Raw genomic sequence first — 20,825 nt, 5'->3', positions numbered from 1 at the left:
CCTAATAAAAGTTAGAATGTTGGTTGTGGTTTCCTCCAGGTTTGATGGGAGGACATGGACATGTAGTTTTACAGATACAATACATGACAAACTTTGCTTTTTTTCACACAGGAACACAATTCAAAACATTCAAACACACATGGTGGTGATCAACAATAAAAACACCAAGGAAAGCTTTTTAAGTATTCATACGCTATGGGCAAGAGTATATGGATGCCTGACTATTACACCTACAGGGACTGTAATGATATTTTATTCAAATACATTTACATTAATATGGAGTTGGTCTACCTTTTGCACATATAACCTCTTCCAAGCTTCTCAGAAGGCTTCCCACATGACTGTTTCTGGGGGAGTTTGTGCCCATTCATTCTGTAGAGCATTTATGAGGCCAGGCACTGATGTTGGACATGAAAACCTGGCTTGCAATCTCTGTTGCAGTTGATTCCATAGGTGCTCCATGGGGTTGTGATCAGAGCTCTCTGGGGCCAGGTTCTTCCACACCAAACTCAAACCATGTCTTTATAGTCCTTGCTCTGTGCACTGGGCACAGTCATGTTGGAGTAGAAAAGGCCTTTTTCCAAAATATTGCCACAAAGTTGGAAGCATAGCATTGTTCCACATGGCTTGGTATGCTGAAGCATTGAGATTGCCCTTCGCTGGAGATACTGGGCCTAGTCCAACCATGAAAAACCACCCACACCATTATCCTGCTCTACAGAACTTTACAGTAGGCGTAATGAAGTCAGGCAGGAAACGTTCTTCTGGCATCCGCTGCCTAGGGCTCCGGGATCTGGGGAGGACGCCACCAAGTCTGCAAACCAAAAAATCAAGGATGTCTATGAGGTTGCTTGTTGTACTTAATGCAGGTGTTGGCTGTGGAACTTGTAAACCCTCACCCCCATACTTTACCCTGAGACTGTACACCCCTACTTTGCTGCCACCTCCTCCTTGTACTCTGATGTGGGTGGTAAATTGGAGGGTGCAAGGGGCCGCCAGAGAAAGCAGAAGACTTGGCCACCTTCCCGGGGGGGCTGGGAGGACCACATGATCTTTTTTTCGGGGGGGGGGGGGGGGGGAGTAGGTCGAAGTTTTGCCTAGTGTGCTGAGAGGCCTTACACCGGCCCTGGGTACAAAAAATCCGATATAAAGACACCTGCAGCTAGGAGAATCGTAAATGGGATGCCAAACCCAACAGAATTAGTCAGAATCTCCACAGCGCTGTTTCCAGGATTAAACCCAACGATCCTTTCTAGGAGAGATGTCTTTACAGATCTCCAACTGGGTGCCGGACGGGGTCCCGACAGTCATTTACCCGACGTCGGGATTCCGACTGTTAAAACACCAACAGACGGGTTCCCGACGCCCCCGGCTATTCTCCCTCATGGGGGTCCACGACCCCCATAGAGAAAGAATATAATAGGTGGCGAGCGTAGAGAGCCAGCAAGGGGCTTTGTTGCGCTCGCCATGCTGTCTAAGTCCGTCCAGTCACGATCCCAGTGTCGGGCTAATGACTGTCGGGATCCTGACTGTCGGAACCATATACAGGTCAGGTATCCCGTATCCGGGCATCCCGTATCCGAATTATTCCAAAAAACGTGGTTTTTTGGAATAATTCAAATTTTTTTTTGTTCCCCCCCCCCCCCAACCCTCTTTTAATACTTACCAAGTCCTCCGGCGTCCATAGCAGGCCTTCAGCATCCTCTCCGGCGTCTCCAGCGGTCCCAGGAGTGCTTTGCGCGAGTGCGCGCCGGTGACGTCACCGGCGCGCCTGGGAACTTGCGCAAAGCACTCCTGAGACCACTGGAGACGCCGGAGACGGTGCTGGTGGCCTGCCGTGGACGCCGGCGGAAACCATGGACGCCGAGGGACCATCGGGGACCCACCAGGGGCAGGTAAGTATGGCTAAAAAAAAATTATTCCAAAAACCGGAATATTCCCTTATCCGGAATGCTCGTGGTCCCGAGCATTTCGGATAAGGGATACTCAACCTGTACCACACCCCTCCAACCATAGAGGGACAAAAGAAAATCCCAATATTAGGACCTTTTGTTAGCTGTATTTGGAGGAAGTGTTTCTCCTACCTAGAATCTACAATAAAGAAACCTTTTTATGAACACAGGGATCACCTTTTAGGTGAGTGTCTGTCTATATGGGTCGGGGAGTTCCCCTTTGTAAAGAAACCTTTATGTGAATGTATTCAAGAGAGACTATATCCTGGAAGATAGACAATTCCTTTGTGCCTGATATAAGGATTTTCTTTTGTCCGTCTATGGTTGGAGATCTTGAAATAAATCTCCTAGAAAGGTTCGGATTCGTTGGGTTTAATCCTGGAAACAGCGCTGTGCAGATTCATTTTTTTCTTGTGTCAAATAATGCTTGTAAGAAGTCTTTTTCCTGCACAGCAGCTTTCGCCTTATATTCTAATAATCTCCATGTAAAAGTCAGCTATGAGTCAAATGTTTTTGTGTAACACTCGTGCCCTCCTTTTCTGTTTTCCAGCGTAGCAAACTTATTGTCATTCATGTTATATAATGGCCATTGCTGATCTTTTATTGCTAATTGTAGCTCACAGGCTCCACCTAGTGGTAGGCAGAGATAACTTCTCTTCATCATCAAAACAGAGAAATGCAGATTGTCAAACCATTCAAAGAAATACAAGCCTCTAGTCATCATTGCTCACTTACCAAGCTGGAGAGATGGCTGGCGTTATATATGCTATTGATAAGTATATGGCTTGTACTATAGACTGTGTTTACACTATCTATCTATCTATCTATCTATCTATCTATCTATCTATCTACCTGTCTAGCTAGGCATATGTGAGAAAGCTACTACTCCCTGCATTGGCAGCACTGCAGTTGTGATGGTTATAAGACACAGCAGTTTGGAGGGGGCCATCTGCTTCCCCTGTGCTCCACTGAGCATGCTCTGAGCTGACTTACATTATGAGCAGTGAAGCCCCGTTTCCATTCTGGAACTGGAATCCCAAATGAAGGTTGAGTGCACATGCCATCAGGGCTGGCAATAGAAATCTTGGGTTCCCATACACTCATATCTCTGAGGCGCGAATTTGCCCGGTGATCAATTATCGCGTGACTGTGCATATTGACGAATCATAGCGCACATGCGCAAGGCCAAGCAGCAACAAAAAATGCACAGAAGCGGTCAGGTCTGAATAACCCCCATCAGAGGTGGAACTACCACTGAGTACTAAGGGGCCCAATGCTGCCCAAACCAGCAATGTGTTATCCCCTTCCACAGACCTGGCCCAGTGCAGGGAGCAGGGGCCCCACTGTCTTAGTGACCTGGCCCTTACCTTATAGACGCAGGGATGACCCTGTGTTCCAGACTGACCACCTGCCACCTATCAGCACTGAGGATCACAGTCACATGCGGCCTCTAACCAATAGACAGCTGCACGTATTCACTTCCGTCTGAATTAAAGGCAGCTCACAACCGGTGTAATTGGCAATGTCACAGTATGTCTGACCGAGTGTCAAACTGAGGAAAGCCAAGGGGTGGGGGGCCTGTCAGAGACAGAGCAGGGGCCACACTGTTCCTGCCTCCACCAAGGTACATGCCCCGTTATCCGCACCCTGCAGGACATTGTGCTTGCACCCATCACCCACTGTCTTCCCCTGTCACTCTCCCATCTTTCTCCCTGTCAAACTCTGCCTCCCCCTGCCTTACACTGCCACCCTCTTTTTCTCCATGTCACCCACTGTCGTATTGCATATTGTGAACTTGTGTTGGGGTGGAAGGGGGGGGGGAGGGGACAAAGTTACATTTTTGGACTCGGGTCCACGCCCCACAAGCTCCACCACTTACCCCCGATGGTTCTCCTTTGTCTAAGTACATATCGGATCATTTTATGGTGATTGCAGCATGGACATTTGTAATCACTGAGATTTCTTCACCACTGTTGCAATATTAATAAAGATTGACAGTACATTGACACATACATGAAAATAGTAAACGTTTCACAAAATATTTAATTTGGGCAAACAGTTTGACAGTGGTTTATAACTGATATACAGGGCATAAAGTGGTCATGCAGAGGTGGGAGAACTCATTTCTCTATGCCACATAACTATACCCCCTCCCCTCGCCCCATTAGGCAGAGACAGGGCCAGTGGTAGGGTTTTTGGCATCCCCCTGCAAACTAGAATGCTTTTATGTGAGAATTACTGTGCAGGGCCAATGTGGAGGTTAAAATGTTCCACCTCACCATTAGAGGTGGTGGAACTCTATTCTACCCCGTTCCCCCTCACTTTAACCCCTTCTGATATACCATAATGCACCCGACAGATATATACCATATCTCCTGTATTATAGAAGCCTTGACACTGGCCTGGAGGCTTACCACATTGTTGCAAGTATATGTAACCAAAATCTCTAGATTACCTTCTACTATGTGGATATTGCTAATGCCCCTTGGAGGTTCTGGGGGAAAACATGTTTTGTATATTTTTCTACTCTAGAACAACCCACTCCCTTTCCAAAAGTGCATTATTTATCTGATCTGAGCAGATTCCATTCTATATTTAGTTTTAGGATATATTTCCTATCCACTACAAATATAATAAATTAGCGTGGCATAGTTGCAAAAAAGGTTCAAATAGAACATAAGTCCATCGTTACATATTTAATAATTTGGGATGTATTAATCCAGAGAAAGGTAAAACAAAACCCCTTTGATCATCACCCAATTTAGATGAAAAAAATCCTCCATGAAACAATAAATGTCAATAAGATGAATTCCTTGAATCAATCACTTCAACTGCATAATTTTCTCATTACAGCTATTGATATTATTCCTTGTAACAAAGGCATTCAATCTGTTTTCTTTTAAATCAATCAATGATTCTGCCATCGCTCCATCCCTCCCTCTATCTGCTGTGTCTCAGGGGCAAATGCAGGATTTCTGGAGGGGGGTTTCCAAATGTTAGGTTTAGAGTGATTGACACCAGCTCATGAAGGGACCGTAGTGTAATTACAGTGCACTTTATGTAATACAGTACTTCAAGCAGATAGCTCCCAACATAAAAACTCACAGGGATCGGGACGCTCACACGGTGGAGCTGCACGCACCCCCGAAAAGGGAGTAGGGCGTCTCCAAAGGTCTCATGGGGGTGCTGAAAGCCATGTTCCATTTTTCACCAATATGGGAGCATGGCCAGCGCTGTCTAAACTGTTGGCCATGCCCCCAGCCCCTCTGATTCACTGAATAGATGCTGTTTGCTGAGCAAAGCAGCCAGGAGGAACTCCCACGCAAAAGACAGCTGTTAACGCAAGAACTGTCTTTTGCCATAATTATCGCATATGTTAGACCACATGCAATAATTATGTTAGATGTTTCGGTACTTGTTTCCTAGCACGACGCCACCGATTTAGATGGTATCCATCGGGTCGGAAAAATCGCGTCGATCGCATCGCATGCCAACCAAATCGCATGTGATGCTTCACAGGTATACGCGGCCCCTCGCGGGGCTCGCTGCGCGCGCCACGCTTCGGGCTCGGTGGCTCGCTGCACACTTTATAAAATCAACTCCATGCTGATAAGGTCGGAGGACGCGTACCGCCGCCCCTCAAAGGCTCGCTGCACTCGCCACGCTTCGGGTTGGCGTCAATAGCGGGGTGGAGTTAATAATGACGGGGCATTCAACAAACTTTACAACTATATTCAATGTGAAATGGGCCATATTGGCCCATTTCACATTGTCACTTATGTAAAATCGCGTTGATCGCATTGCGGGCCATTATAATGGCCCGCGACCGGCGCGATCAACCCAATTTTTACTTTAAAAAATAATTTAACATTAAAGTCTATGGAAAAATCGCGTTGATCGCGTCGGTCGCATCGCGGCCCCTTATTAAGGGCCGCGATGGACGTGATCAACGCGATTTTCTCTTTCACCGGCAAATTAGCTGGTGGTTGACAGAAAATCGGGTCCATCGCGTTGATTGTATGCCTTAAGTACCTTAAAGTTAAGGCATACAATCAACGAGATGGGCGCCGTGCTAGGAAACAAGTACCGATGTATCCAGCGATGTGCAGCGGTAAGGGTACGCGGATGTTAGAGCATCCCCCTAAGTCTCATTTCAGTGACTTTCAGTAATTTAAGTCTAAATTTCAGACTTTTGCGGCTGTGTTTCATTACACACACAACTTATTTTTGCTAAATACTTCTTTCACCCCTCCTGTGTTTCCCCTAAATTAACAAATAGAAATCCCTCTACCATACATACAGTATATCCTGGCCGCTGGGTCCTTTCCAGCAATCTATCATCCTTATCCAGTATAACTACAGGCTAGAGCAGCTAGAAGTTCAGAACTCATAGGCCCTTATTCTGATTGAGTTGGATAGCTGCGAATGCGGACAGACGGCCGATGGTTGGAGATTGCGTATGTACAGAGGCGTACCTGCGCATGTGCGAACGCTTCGCACATCTGAATATGGCGTGGATTCTGTATAGAAAACGATTGGTTGGAACATTTCGAACAGGGGTTGGAGAGGGGCGTGAAGGGTTTGGGCTCATTACCATATGCGTACACCCCACATTTCATGGGCGTTCCCAAGAAAATCCTGGGCGTACGTATGGTAATGCGGCCGTGACGCACCTGTGTGGGGGGCGGACATATGACATAGCCGGATGGCAGCTGCCCACCAATATCCCTGCTTTCATACGGAAAAATGTCAGAGTGGTCTGGAGCACTCGATGCTGTCTGACCACTCGGTCCATCATTCGATGGTCGGTGACCATCGGAGGATGGGGAGGTTCCCACCGATGGAGGAGGTGTTCACATGAAAAATCCGTTCGGTCTATGTCTTACCGCATTCGGACGGTGTGAGCGATCCGTACGGTAGGCGGGGCTAAGAACACTCGGTTCCTGTCCGAAAATACACATCCGAACGATTCAACTAGAATAAGGGCCATAGTGCTGCTCATAACTGAATTCCCTAATACTAACAATTATATGACATCACTCTTGTTCCCATATTTACTAATGCAGCCGTTCCTGGGTGCTAATGATGTATTCAGAAGCAGCAATGCAATTCCAGATTGATGAGATTGGGTGCATAGCACAATGCAACGCCCCTCCCCACAACACCCCTCCCCACAATGCCCCTCCCCACAATGCTCCTCCCCACAACGCCCCTCCCCACAATGCCCCTCCCCACAATGCCCCTCCCCTTTTCAGGCACATACTGTGTGACAATGACCCCAGTGACCCATTGAATAAATGTATTACCACTGAGTGTCTTTGGCTGCATTTGCTTTTACAGATGATTCCAAATAACATTTATAAATCTGTGATTGACCAGGCTTGGATGGGGAGAATAAAGTACATTGCGATCGTGGGTAAAAGCTCCCTCTGCACGTTCTGTGTCATAGACACAGTCTTCTCCAGACTTCAGCAAGTAGTAATTACGGTATATATATATAATAATTCAGGGAGAGATCAGGCCCTGATTCTGGATGACTCGTAAGCAGCTTACCGAGTCCCAGATGGCCTACCCTGCCGCCCGCCAAAACGTCTCCCCCCGCCACCGCCGCCGTATCGCATCCATGAAAGGGGATATGTCCCGTCTGCAGAGAAATTTCTTCAGGCCACGCAAATATAGATCATTGGAGACTGACTTATATTTGCGGCCATTCTGCCGAAGACAGGGCGCGCGGCTGACGCCATGTGACATCAGCTGCCCACCGCTAGTACACTTCCTCCTACCAGAATGCCCATGGGAATTCCCAGCCACCCTCTCCAGATGGAATCATTACGTCCCCTTCATCATTTATTGAGGGCCCCCCTGTACTCCTACCTGGGCACATGCACACCCTCACATAATCCTACCCTAGGACCAGAGCCTGAAAATCCTCCTGTTGGCCTTGAATTAAAATGACTTATGTGCATTGTTACTTAAAATCAAATGCGCAAAGAAGATGTCCAAAATATATATCAGTTGTACTAGTAACTCGTATTGATTAGACTTTGTTCCTAGTTGTTCTTTGGTTTATGAACTGATTTTTCAGTTTTTAAGGTGCCATCTCTACCTCTATTTTTTTAGGTGTTTTTGATTTCAGGTGCCCCTTCTTAAACTGGATCACCTTTAATAGATGTAGAGGTGGCATGCACAAAAAACTTTTTGCGGGCATCAGTGTGCGCCAAGGTTAATGCTGCCCTGTATTAGGAGCTCTCAGCTACACTGTCGGCAAGTTATGGTGGGTTCGGTTTTTTAAGTGGGGTTGACTAAGAAACTGTTTGATCGTGACCGTGACAACTGTGATCATTGCATTTCCAAGGATCATCTTTTTGTATTAGGGGATCATCTATCGATAATCGGGTGTCATACCTGGAGACACGCACGTATCTGTGATCTAATGATAGTTGATTGAGAAATGGTAGGCCTTTCCCAGGTATTGAAAGATTTCTTGGCCCCAGTGTCCTTGTGTACGAAAGCCTCAATCCAATCCATCCTAAATATTAAATAAAGTTTTTCCTTAAACAGAGTAATGTATGGAGGGTGAGGAGATATCCATTGTAATAATAATAATAATAATAATAATAATAATAATAATAATCATCATCAATTTTTGGTACTTATTTCCTAGCACGGCGCCCATTGCATAAGATTGATTGGCATACAATCTATACAATTGAAACAATTTTTAATTGTATGTACAATATCGCATCTTATTGATCTCATCTTATGGATCTCATGGATCTTATGCATCCATAAGATGCATAAGATCCATGAGATCCATAAGATGCCATAACATAAAAATCGTAATAAAACCCCCAATAACCATTGTTAACGCCACCGGCACTATCAACACCAACCCGAAGCGTGGCAAGCGCAGTGAGCCCGCGAGGGGCGGCGGTGCGCGTCCTCCGACCTTTTCATAACCCCACTATCCACGTCGGCGTGGAGTTGTTATTATATATTATATATATTATTAACATTAGTTAATGTTTCGTTGGCTTCCAGATCGCAGATTATGGGTGACATTCTATGGACTGCGATTTGCGTTTTTTTGCGTTAATTAGACAACAAAATGGCGATATCGCATTTTTCCTTCAAATCGCCAATTTAATGGGATGCGCTAAGGGACTGAAATCGCATATTATGTGCGTTAAGGCATGCGGACCAAAAGTGCGACATTAATTTGCATTTTTATCGCATCCAGATGTTTTCGTACAGAAAACTATACAACTCGCTTATTTAATGCTATGCGCATTTGCAAATCGCAATTTTTAGGTGTCTAATTATTGCACTTATTTCAGACCAGGGTCTGTTTGGCGAATGAGCCAGAACCCTGCACAGATCGCAATGTTCTGTGCAGGGTTCTGGTGTTAAAATTAAAAAAAAACGGTTAAAATAAAAAAAAAACGAGCGCGGGGTCCCCCGCCAGAGGATAACCAGCCCCGGGCTCATTGAGCCAGTGCTGGTGACATAAAATCAGGGTCCCCGACAAATCGGGGTCCCCTTGATTTCATGAAACCAGCACCAGGCTCAAGGTCCGGCGCTGGTTCCCAAAATACGGGGGACAAAATGACTAGGGGTCCCCCGTATTTTAAGAACCAGCACCGGAACCAACCAGCCAGCAGGGTAATGCCACAGCCGGGGGACACTTATTATATAAGGTCCCGCGGCCAAAGCATTAACCCCCTGGCTGGTCAGCATGGGCAGGGGTCCTGGGGAAGTGGGGACCCCCCCAATGAAGGGGTCCCCCCCCTCCAGGACTTACCAGCCCATGCTGATAGTCCGGGGCTGTCCCCGATGCCCCTGGGCGGTGGGCATCGGGCTGATTGACCAGAAAACAATAGTTTTACTTCTTTTTTTTACACAATTCATCAGCCCGATGCCCACCGCCCAGGGGCATCGGGGACAGCCCCGGACTATCAGCATGGGCTGGTAAGTCCTGGAGGGGGGGGACCCCTTCATTGGGGGGGTCCCCACTTCCCCAGGACCCCTGCCCATGCTGACCAGCCAGGGGGTTAATGCTTTGGCCGCGGGACCTTATATAATAAGTGTCCCCCGGCTGTGGCATTACCCTGCTGGCTGGTTGGGTCCGGTGCTGGTTCTTAAAATACGGGGGACCCCTAGTCATTTTGTCCCCCGTATTTTGGGAACCAGCGCCGGACCTTGAGCCTGGTGCTGGTTTCATGAAATCAAGGGGACCCCGATTTGTCGGGGACCCTGATTTTATGTCACCAGCACCGGCTCAATGAGTCCAGGGCTGGTTATGCTCGGGCGGGGGACCCCGCGCGCGTTTTTTTTTTTTTACTTTGCGCTTTCCTGCAAACGTGCGATTTTCAGACATGAAAATCGCACATTTTCAGGACTAAAGACAGCGCACCAATTCGCCGCAAATCGCACCACTTCGCACTTTTCAGCCTCCAAAACGCATCACATTAAATATGCAAATTTTGACAGAAAAGTGCAATTTGAAAAAGTGCGATTTGCGGCGATGTGGTGCGCTAAAAAAAATGCGCATTTATCTCAATCCATAGAATGTCACCCTATATCTCTACTTAGTGCAGTTTATGATTTGTAGCAAACCATGATTGAATTCCGGCCAAATACCTGTTTGTTTACCTGGAATGGCATTTACCGCTCACAGCTTTTATTGTCAGACACCTCTCGCCATTGGAATATGTGCGGTAGAGAGATGGGGGAATTGCTGTGCAGCTAGCTGTGTAACCGCTCCAAGGAAGATTAAGCTGGAGAAATGCTTCTGTTTGTATTTTGGTCTCAAGGACTATCCAAGACTGATCATCAGCATTGACAATTTAATGTTACCGGTAATACTGTTCGTGAACACTTCACACTTCAGCCACTTTTACCTGATTACTTTTGGTAAGCACAAGGTGAAAAGGACACGTTCCCACCTCTAGGGGACAATTTCCCTGCTATAAAACATTTGATATTAATTAGAGATGAGCTAAGTCCTGACAAATTTAGCGTGCAGCAATTTTCACACTGACTGTTCACAGAACAGCAAAGTTCCAGCCATACAATCTTAAAGATACACTTTTGCTGCGCCAATTGCGCCCTGTGCATGTAAAGTAGCCTTTTGTATCTAAATATAACTAGGACAATGATGGTGAATGAATTTTGCAGCATGGTGTGGCGGAGTAGAACAGATAACACTTATAGGGACAAATCCTGCCAACGAAACGCAGAATATTTCACGGCCCAATGAAAAACAAGATGATTTCTTCAGGAGACAGCTTTAAAAATATCACTCATCTGTAAAATTAATCACGGGCAATTAATGTTGATTTACAGTAAGAGGAATAATTATGTGATATTATTTATAGGTTCCTTGTCTCATGCTGACAAACTGCACTTTCTACCTAACACTTTCTACAAATATACATTAATGCTGTAAAATAAAGCATTTTCTACAAAATTCATAACATATTTTATCATATTAAACCTGTCGCACTCACCAGTGACGTAACTAGCTTTTGGGCGCCCCCCCCGCCGTTAAAGGGAGGGCGCCCACCCACGCACCCCGCCGCACCACCCACCCACGAACCCCGCCGCACCAACGCCCGCCCGTCCCGCCGCACCAACGCCCGCCCGCCCCGCCGCACCAACCCCCGCCTCGCCGCCCATGCAATCCCCCCAGTCTTACCTGGCTACGCTCAGTACGCGCTGGTCCCGGCTCCCTTCTTCTGCTATGAGGACCACCACAAAATGTCTGCCCCCATGCAGCAGACAGTTTCAGAGAACTATCTGCTACATGGGGGCGGACATTTTGTGGTGGTCCTCATAGCAGAAGAAGGGAGCCGGGAACAGCGCGTACTGAAGACTGACAGGTAAGACTGTGGGGGATGGCAGCGGGGCGGCGGGGTGTAACTATAGCACTGCAGCCCCCGGCGCCCGCACATGCACAGCGCCCCCCCCCCCCCGCGGTGCTATAGTTACGGCCCTGGCACTCACGCAAACTTAATGTTACAGATTGTTGTTCTCCTTATGCAGATAAATCAGTACTATGGAAGGGATATGTGAGAGAATTATCTAAGTATCCAACTTCCTGCAGTTTTCATTGTTGCTCCGGCTCTATAAATCCGCTGCCCCCCAGCGATCAGTAACACTGCTACACTGCTTAGTACCTCTGGAGCCAGTGCAATGACCAGAAGTTACACATGCGTATTGCCATGGTATGGATGTAGCGTCCCTCATTCAGCCAGGGGCTGGCAATCAAATCCATCCACCATCCGCTGGAATGGGGCATGCATTCACGAGCCGCCTGCGCATCCCCTTCCGACGGAGCCCACCGCCGCCTCCATGCTGCTCCCCCGTCGGTGCCCGCAGCCCCCGCACCCCCTCCTAACCCTGTCCATCTCCCTGAAATGGAGACAGGCAGGGATTCCGACCCCCTCCACCAAAATACTGGGACGCTCGTACATGCGAGACGCTTGCACGTACCAGTCAGTTGGAGCAGGATACCCGCCGCTGAATGAGTGGCGCTCCATCTGTATCTCAGCGAGGAGGCAGCAAAGGGATCCACTTGGATCCCTCTATACAACCCTGGACATCCTTCCCGTAGTAAGGAGCAGGGCACTCAGAATCAGCGCCATCTAAAGAGGTGTGCTTGGAGTTTGCTGGATTTTAGGCCGCCCTATCAACACCCTAATAATGAATGGATCCATTACATAAAACATGCAGAAACGACTTGATTCAGATGATGAATCGGCCTCAAATTCTTAATGTCATAGCATAGGCCAGAATTATATTTGGAAGTCTCTCTCCAATAAAAGGCCCATTTGGTTAGTAAGATCAGGATATTCCACATTTTAGCTTTTTTTCACTACATTGAAGGCAAAATGATAAACTGTAATATTAGGAATTTATTTATTGCTATTTTCATTTTGGCACAAAGCATATTATGCTATTAATGTCTATAGAAATGATCCGTCTCAATGATGCCTATGAGGGTGTGTTTTGTATGTGACACATAACCAGTGGTATAGGGTGGTGCCATTACGGTATACTATGATGAAGGGTCAACAATAACTAGTTTCACCCATATGATTGACAATCAACATGTTCAATATGGTCCTACATGTAAACGGTCAACAGGATCAAACGATCGCCATGACAACGGTTGACACATGTATTTTCAAATTATACTATACCATCCACATTGACAGTAACCTACCCAAAGTGAGGCGAGGGAACATTATACTCTGCTGGTATCCTATCCGGCTATCCTGCCCTGCTGGTATCCTATCTGGCTATCCTGCTCTGCTGGAATCCTATCTGACTATAATGTCCTGCTGGAATCCTATCTGGCTATCCTGCTCAGCTGGAATCATATATAGCTATCCTGCCCTGCTGGTATCCAATCTGGCTATCCTGCTCTGCTGGAATCCTATCCGGCTATACTGTCCTGCTGGTATCCTATCCGGCTATCCTGCCCTGCTGGTATCCTATCCAGCTATCCAGCCCTGCTGGTATCCTATCCGACTATCCTGCTCTGCTGGTATCCTATCCGGTTATCCTGCTCTGCTGGTATCCTATCCGGTTATCCTGCTCTGCTGATATCCTATCCGGCTATCCTGCCCTGCTGGTATCCTATCCGGCTATCCTGCTCTGCTGGTATCCTATCCGGCTATACTGCTATCCTCCTCTGCTGGTATCCTATCTGCCTATCCTGCTCTGCTGGTATCCTATCCGGCTATACTGCTCGGCTGGTATCCTATCCGGCTATCCTGCCCTGCTGGAATCCTATCTGGCTATCCTGCCCTGCTGGAATCCTATTTGGCTATCCTGCCCTGCTGGTATCCTATCTGGCTATCCTGCTCTGCTGGTATACTATCTGACTATCCTGCTCTGCTGGAATCCTATCTGGTTATCCTGCCCTGCTGGTATCCTATCCGGCTATCCTGCCCTGCTGATATCCTATCCGGCTATCCTGCCCTGCTGGTATCCTATCCGGCTATCCTGCCCTGCTGGTATCCTATCTGGCTATCCTGCCCTGCTGGAATCCTATCCGGCTATCCTACTCTGCTGGTATCCTATCCAGCTTTCCTGCTCTGCTGGTATCCTATCCGGCTATCCTGCCCTGCTGGTATCCTATCTGGCTATCCTGCTCTGCTGGAATCCTATCCAGGCTATCCTGCCCTGCTGGTATCCTATCCGGCTATTCTGCTCTGCTGGTATCCTATCCGGCTATCCGGCCCTGCTGGTATCCTATCTGGCTATCCTGCACTGCTGCAATCCTATCCGGCTATCCTGCTCTGCTGGTATCCTATCCGGCTATCCTGCTCTGCTGGTATCCTATCCGCCTATCCTGCTCTGCTGGTATCCTATCCGGCTATACTGCTCGGCTGGTATCCTATCCAGCTATCCTGCTTTGCTGGTATCCTATCTGGCTATCCTGCCCTGCTGGAATCCTATCTGGCTATCCTGCCCTGCTGGAATCCTATCTGGCTATCCTGCCCTGCTGGAATCCTATCTGGCTATCCTGCTCTGCTGGTATACTATCTGACTATCCTGCTCTGCTGGAATCCTATCTGGTTATCCTGCTCTGCTGGTATCCTATCCGGTTATACTGCCCTGCTGGTATCCTATCTGGCTATCCTGCCCTGCTGGTATCCTATCCGGCTATCCTGCCCTGCTGGTATCCTATCTGGCTATCCTGCTCTGCTGATATCCTATCTGGCTATTCTGCTCTGCTGGAGTCCTATCTGGCTATCCTGCTCTGCTGAAATCCTATCTGGCTATCCTGCTCTGCTGGAATCCTATCCGACTATCCTGCTCTGCTGGTATTCTATCCGGCTATCCTGCTCTGCTTGTATCCTATCCGGCTATCCTGCTCTGCTGGTATCCTATCCGGCTATCCTACTCTGCTGGTATTCTGTCTGGCTATCCTGCTCTGCTGGTATCCTATCTGGCTATCCTGCTCTGCTGGTATCCTATCCGGCTATCCTGCTCTGCTGGTAACCTATCCAGCTATTCTGCTCTGCTGGTATCCTATCTGGCTATCCTGCTCTGCTGGTATCCTATCCGGCTATCCTACTCTGCTGGTATTCTGTCTGGCTATCCTGCTCTGCTGGTATCCTATCTGGCTATCCAGCTCTGCTGGTATCCTATCCGGCTATCCTGCTCTGCTGGTATCCTATCTGGCTATCCTGCCCTGCTGGTATGCTGTCCAGCTCTCCTTCTCTGCTGCAATCCTATCTGGCTATCCTGCTCTGTTGGTAACCTATCTGGCTTCCCTGCTCTGCTGCAGTCCTATCTGGCTATCCTGCCCTGCTGGTATCCTATCCGGCTATTCTGCACTGCTGGTATCCTATCAGCTCCATGTGTAACATCCAGAGGCGGAACTACCAATAGTGCAGCAGGTGCAGTGCCCCGGGGCCCCTGAGGACCCTGAGGTCATCCTTTTCCTGTCACTCACTGTTATTCCCTGTCACCCCCTGCCTCTCTCTGTCACCCACTACCATGTTGCATATTGTGAACTTTTTTTTAGGTATATAATTGAAAGAAGAAAAACAAAAAGTGGAATAATTAGACTGAAGACAGAGAGTGGAAGTTTTCTTGAGGGGGACAATGTAATAGCAGATAATATTAATAATTATTTCTACTGAAAGAGAGGGGAAGGGGCCACAGTTAAGTTGCAAGTATAGTCAGAAAACTGAGGGAGAGACAAGTACATTTACAGAGGAGAAAGTCCTCACAGAACTCTCAAAACTGAAAGTGGATAAATCAATGGGGCCAGATGGGATACATCCAAGGATACTAAAAGAGCTTAAAGGGGAGCTGGTAAAACGAATAACAGAATTATTCAAACAGTCACTAGCTACTGGAGTAATCCCAGAGGACTGGAAAACAGCGAATGTAGTCCCACTGCACAAAAGTGGAAGCAAGGAAGAGGTAAGCAACTATCAACCAGTTAGGCTTACATCAGTTGTAGGGAAATTGATGGAAACACTCTTAAAACAAAGAGTTGTAGAATATCTCAAAACCAGCAATTTACAGGATCCAAAACAGCATGGGTTTACTGGGGAAAGATCATGTCAAACAAATCTTATTGACTTTTTTGACTGGGTGACTAAAGTATTAGATCAAGGTGGGGCTGTAGATGTAGCTTATCTAGACTTCAGTAAAGCTGTTGACACTGTCCCACATTGCACACTGTTAAATAAACTTGAAAGCTTGGGATTGGATTCTAAGATAGTTGAATGGATAAGAGCATGGTTGTAGGACAGAAAACAGAGAGTTGTAGTAAACGGAGTACAGTCAAAGGAGGGAAAGGTTACAAGTGGAGTACCCCAGGGATCTGTACTTGGACTGGTGCTTTTTAATATCTTTATTGGTGATATTGCAAATGGAATTGAGGGTAAAATGTGCCTTTTTGCAGATGACACAAAGGTATGCAACAGGGTAGACACACCAGGAGGGGTAAAACAAATGATTGAGGATCTAGGTAGATTAGAGGAATGGTCAAGAGCATGGCAACTACAGTTTAATGCCAAAAAAATGCAAAATCATGCACTTGGGTCTCAGAAATCCAAAGACTAAATATAGTATAAATGGCACTATAATGGAAACTACAGAGGAAGAGAGAGATCTAGCTGTCACTATTTCAGGGGACTTAAGAGCAGGTAGGCAATGTAACAAAGCAATAAGGAAGGCAAGTCAGATGCTTGGTTGCATAGGGAGAGGTATCAGCAGTAGAAAGAAATAGGTCATTGGTACGACCTCACCTAGAGTATTGTGTTCAGTTCTGGAGGCCATATCTCCAGAAGGATATAAATACATTAGAGACTGTACAAAGAAGGGCAACTAAAATGGTGCATGGCCTACATCACAAAACATACCAGGAAAGACTAAAAGATCTTAATATGTATACTTTAGAGCAGAGAAGGGAAAGGGGCAGGGCCGGACTGGGACAAGAAATCGGCCCTGGCATTTTGAGCAGACAGGCCCACCTAAAGCAGGCAGGACCCTTGCGCGGCAAAGCCGCGCGCAAAAAGGGGGCGTGGTCTCGTGAAAAGGAGGCGTGGCATCACAAAAAGGAGGCATTACACATTATCGAACACACCGTTATGCCCATTACTCATTGCCGCACACTGTATTGCCCATTACATATTATGACACACACCGTAATGCTCATTACACAGTATGGCACAGATGGTGATGCCCATGACAGACTATGCCCATTACACATTATGACACACACACACCGTAACACCCCTTTACAGAATATGACACAATCCTTACAGTAACAGTAAAAGTAGTATGCCCCTCCCCCACACACACAAATAAAGAAGTGCGGCTCTTTTTCATATAGCACTGAAAAAACACTTTTTATGTTGACACTTGTCAAATATATTGAACCACCCCGACCACCCCACCCAGAATAGCAGGCGGAGTGCATCCTGATACAGATGGTTTTACCTGTGTGCGGGCCGGATCGCTGCTCTCTCCAGTGGCTGGCTGGCTGGCTGCTTTCTACAGATCAGAGCACCAGCGGCCGCAGTAGAAGGGCAGCAGGCTGGGTGGAAGGGGGAGAGCCAGGCAGGGAGAAAAGCGGAGGAGCTCTTGCTCAGTGATGGGGCGGGTCATGGAGCGCGGCTCCATCCTGCCACTGCAGTGGGCTCAGGATGGCCGCGTCATGATGGTGGGGGCGGCGCCACATCATGACAGGGGGGGGGGCGCGGCAGCGGGCTCAGAGTCTGCACCACTACTGCAGAAAGGTCTTACAACTTCTACGATGTAAGAATTTTCTGCACAAAATCGGCCCACAAGGCCATCGGCCCTTCTGGCATTTGCCAGAAGTGCCAGATGGCCAGTCCGGCCCTGGAAAGGGGGGACATGATAGAAACTTTCAAATATAACAAGGGCTTTAACAAGGTACAGGTGGGAGACATTCTTCACAGGAAGAGGAGCAGCAGAACACGAGGACATGCACTGACACTAGAGGAAGGAAGATTCAGGGGAAATTTGAGGAAGAATTACTTCACAGAAAGAGTAGTAGATAAGTGGAATAGCCTCCCATCAGAGGTGGTAGACGCAAATACAGTAGTACAATGTAAACATGCTTGGGATAGGCAAAAAAATAAGGATCAAATATGGTTTGAGGTAACATGTTTAAAAAAGGGGCAGACTAGATGGGCCAAGTGGTTCTTATCTGCCGTCAAATGTTTCTATGTTGGAGGATGGGGCCCAAATTATATATTTGCACCTGTGCTCACCACCCACAAGTTATGACACTGCTGTCACTGTTGCCACTGTCACAAGACCATCATGACAATGCGCAGTGACACTCAAACAAATGCACAGACTGATGATCATCGCTCAACTGAGAAAAAAAAAAGTTGGCATACAACTCTGAATGAGGCCCATTTTCTATAATACGAAATTATAAAGATATTCCAGATTTCACCTTATACTAATACTAGTCAAATGCCTAAATAAAAACTTAAGACATTATTGATGTTGCAACATTTTCTAAAAATACAATATCCCTCCCGCACAGCACAATTTGTATTGTACTCTGCCTAGGACTGAAGGCGTTTAAACATCAGAGTTGAGTGTCCGGAAATCTTCTGGTCTGTGCTGCGCTGCAGGAGCGGGCTCTCCCGGAAAATTTAATTCAAATGCCACTAATGTGCAGGTGTGCTCCAGTAGTGTCTCCAGCGGTGCACCACTGGCGCACCATCATTTGGCAGCACCAGCGCCCACCCATCTCACTCCAATCTCCACCTATCGCTTACCCCAGCATTCTCATCACTCACCTCCCTCCCCAGTCGCTGGTCCCTGCAGCCGATCCTCCCTGACCCTTCTCGAGGAAGTTCGGGCCACTTGGGAGTGCTTGGGTGTTCATGTGTTTAGGCACCCAAATGTAACATGTGCAGAGAGAGTTAGATTTGGGTGGGGAGTGTTGAAACTGAAATCTAAATTGCAGTGTAAAAAAAATGCAGCCAGTATTTACCCTGCACAGAAACAAAGTAACTCACCCAAATGTAACTCTCTTTGCACATGTTACATCTGCCCCACCTGCAGTACAGCATGGTTTTGCCCACTGTGATACATCGCAAAGCCCCATTTATTACCAAAAAGTGCAATGTGAGTTTGCATCTCAAATGTTTTGAAAAATAAATACTTACCCCCCATTTTCTGCTGATTAATACGGCGAACATATTGGTAATACTAATATTAATCTAAAGTGTATTATATAGTTGTTATTAGGGTTTATTGTGAATAAATTAATGTTTTCTTTCAAAAGTAGTTTTTTCTCCAAAGTGACTATTGGCACATTGATTAGAAAACTGTTTCTCAGGAATCGTTACATCTAACACATTTTTACCTACAAATTGTTTCTTAATTGGGACAATTTTAGAATCTCAAATAAATTTAAGCTGACTCAAATACTGGTTCAAATTGAGTTAAACATCCTGATCAGTGCGTATTTAACAGACAATGGGCCTGATTCTGGTTCACTTGCAAAAGCAAATTCTCTCTCTATTGGAAAAAAACTTGCACTGCTGGTGGGGCAGATGTAACATGTGCAGAGAGAATTAAGGCCCCCATACACTGAGGCGATTTGGTCCGATTTCGGCCGATTGCGACCAATCGGCCCGTTAAATCGGACCAAATCGTCCCTCCCTGACATGCCGTCGGGTCTGATGCGCGATCCCGTCCGACCACCCGTTCTGGGACCTCCCTCCTGGCAGCGAGGTAGGCAGGAAGCAGGGATGCATGCAATCCATTACAACGGATCGCATGCGTCCCTGCCACCGGGAAGGTCCCGGCGGCTTGCAGGGTATCGGGTGGGGTAGCCAGTATTTACCCTGCACATTAAGAAAATAACACCCACATCTAATTCTCTCTGCACGTTACATCTGCCCCACCTGCAGTGCACATGGTTTTGTCCATTAGAGAGACAATTTGTGAAACAGAATCAGGCCCAATGAGCAGCTAGGTAGATCTTAAACTAGGCTTATCAGACCTTATTCTGGTTGACTCACAAGGCTACGAATTCGTCGTTTGCCGGACCGCTCACCCCCCTCGCACGCTGGGTTCAGCCACACGGTTGCGAATGTATATTTTGGCAAAAAATCCATTTGCAGCCTATGGGGTGACACCCACATCATTTAATGGTTGCTGGGCCTTCCCATGCGTGAATCCCCAGGCCTGCTGCCCCCCAACCCCAGTCTTGGGTGCGTGCGCCCGGTGAGCACTCTGTTTGCTGTGGCTTCATGCACCCGGCACATGCGCATAAATCTGCCGATAACATACATTGCGATCGCATGCGAATCTGCATACAAGCCTGTAAACCAGAATCTGAATAAAAAAAGGGGGTCAGGGGGAAGGGAAGGCAATCGCACAGGAGATAATTTATTTAAAAAAGGACGACCCCTCAGAAGTAATAATGGGGCAGATGTATTAAGCCTTAACAAGAGATAAATACAAGGGTGATAAGGAGAGATAAACGTCCAGCCAATCAGCTCCTTACTGACTTTTTTCAAACACAGCCTGTAACATGGCAGTTAGCAGGTGATTGGCTGGACGTTTTTCTCTCCTTATCACCCTTGAATTTATCTCTTGTTAAAGCTTAATACATCTGCCCCAATATCTTTTAATTCACATATAAAGATGAGGGTGTGCTACCACAGGACATCAGTTTTACTGAACACAGAGAAAAGAGAGATATGTCACTGTGCGGTGCACCAAGGAGAGTGGTGTTTAAAATGTAACCTTTATTATAATTGGTTAAAACATAGCGAAATAAAAGACACAAAACATGGAAATACACATGGACATGGGATTCTTAAAAAAGGGTATTGAATTACC

The sequence above is a fragment of the Crinia signifera genome, chromosome 12, assembly GCF_055691185.1.
Source record: "Crinia signifera chromosome 12, ASM5569118v1, whole genome shotgun sequence".
NCBI classification, from domain to species: domain Eukaryota; kingdom Metazoa; phylum Chordata; class Amphibia; order Anura; family Myobatrachidae; genus Crinia; species Crinia signifera.
Note: the sequence above shows the minus strand (reverse complement) of the source record.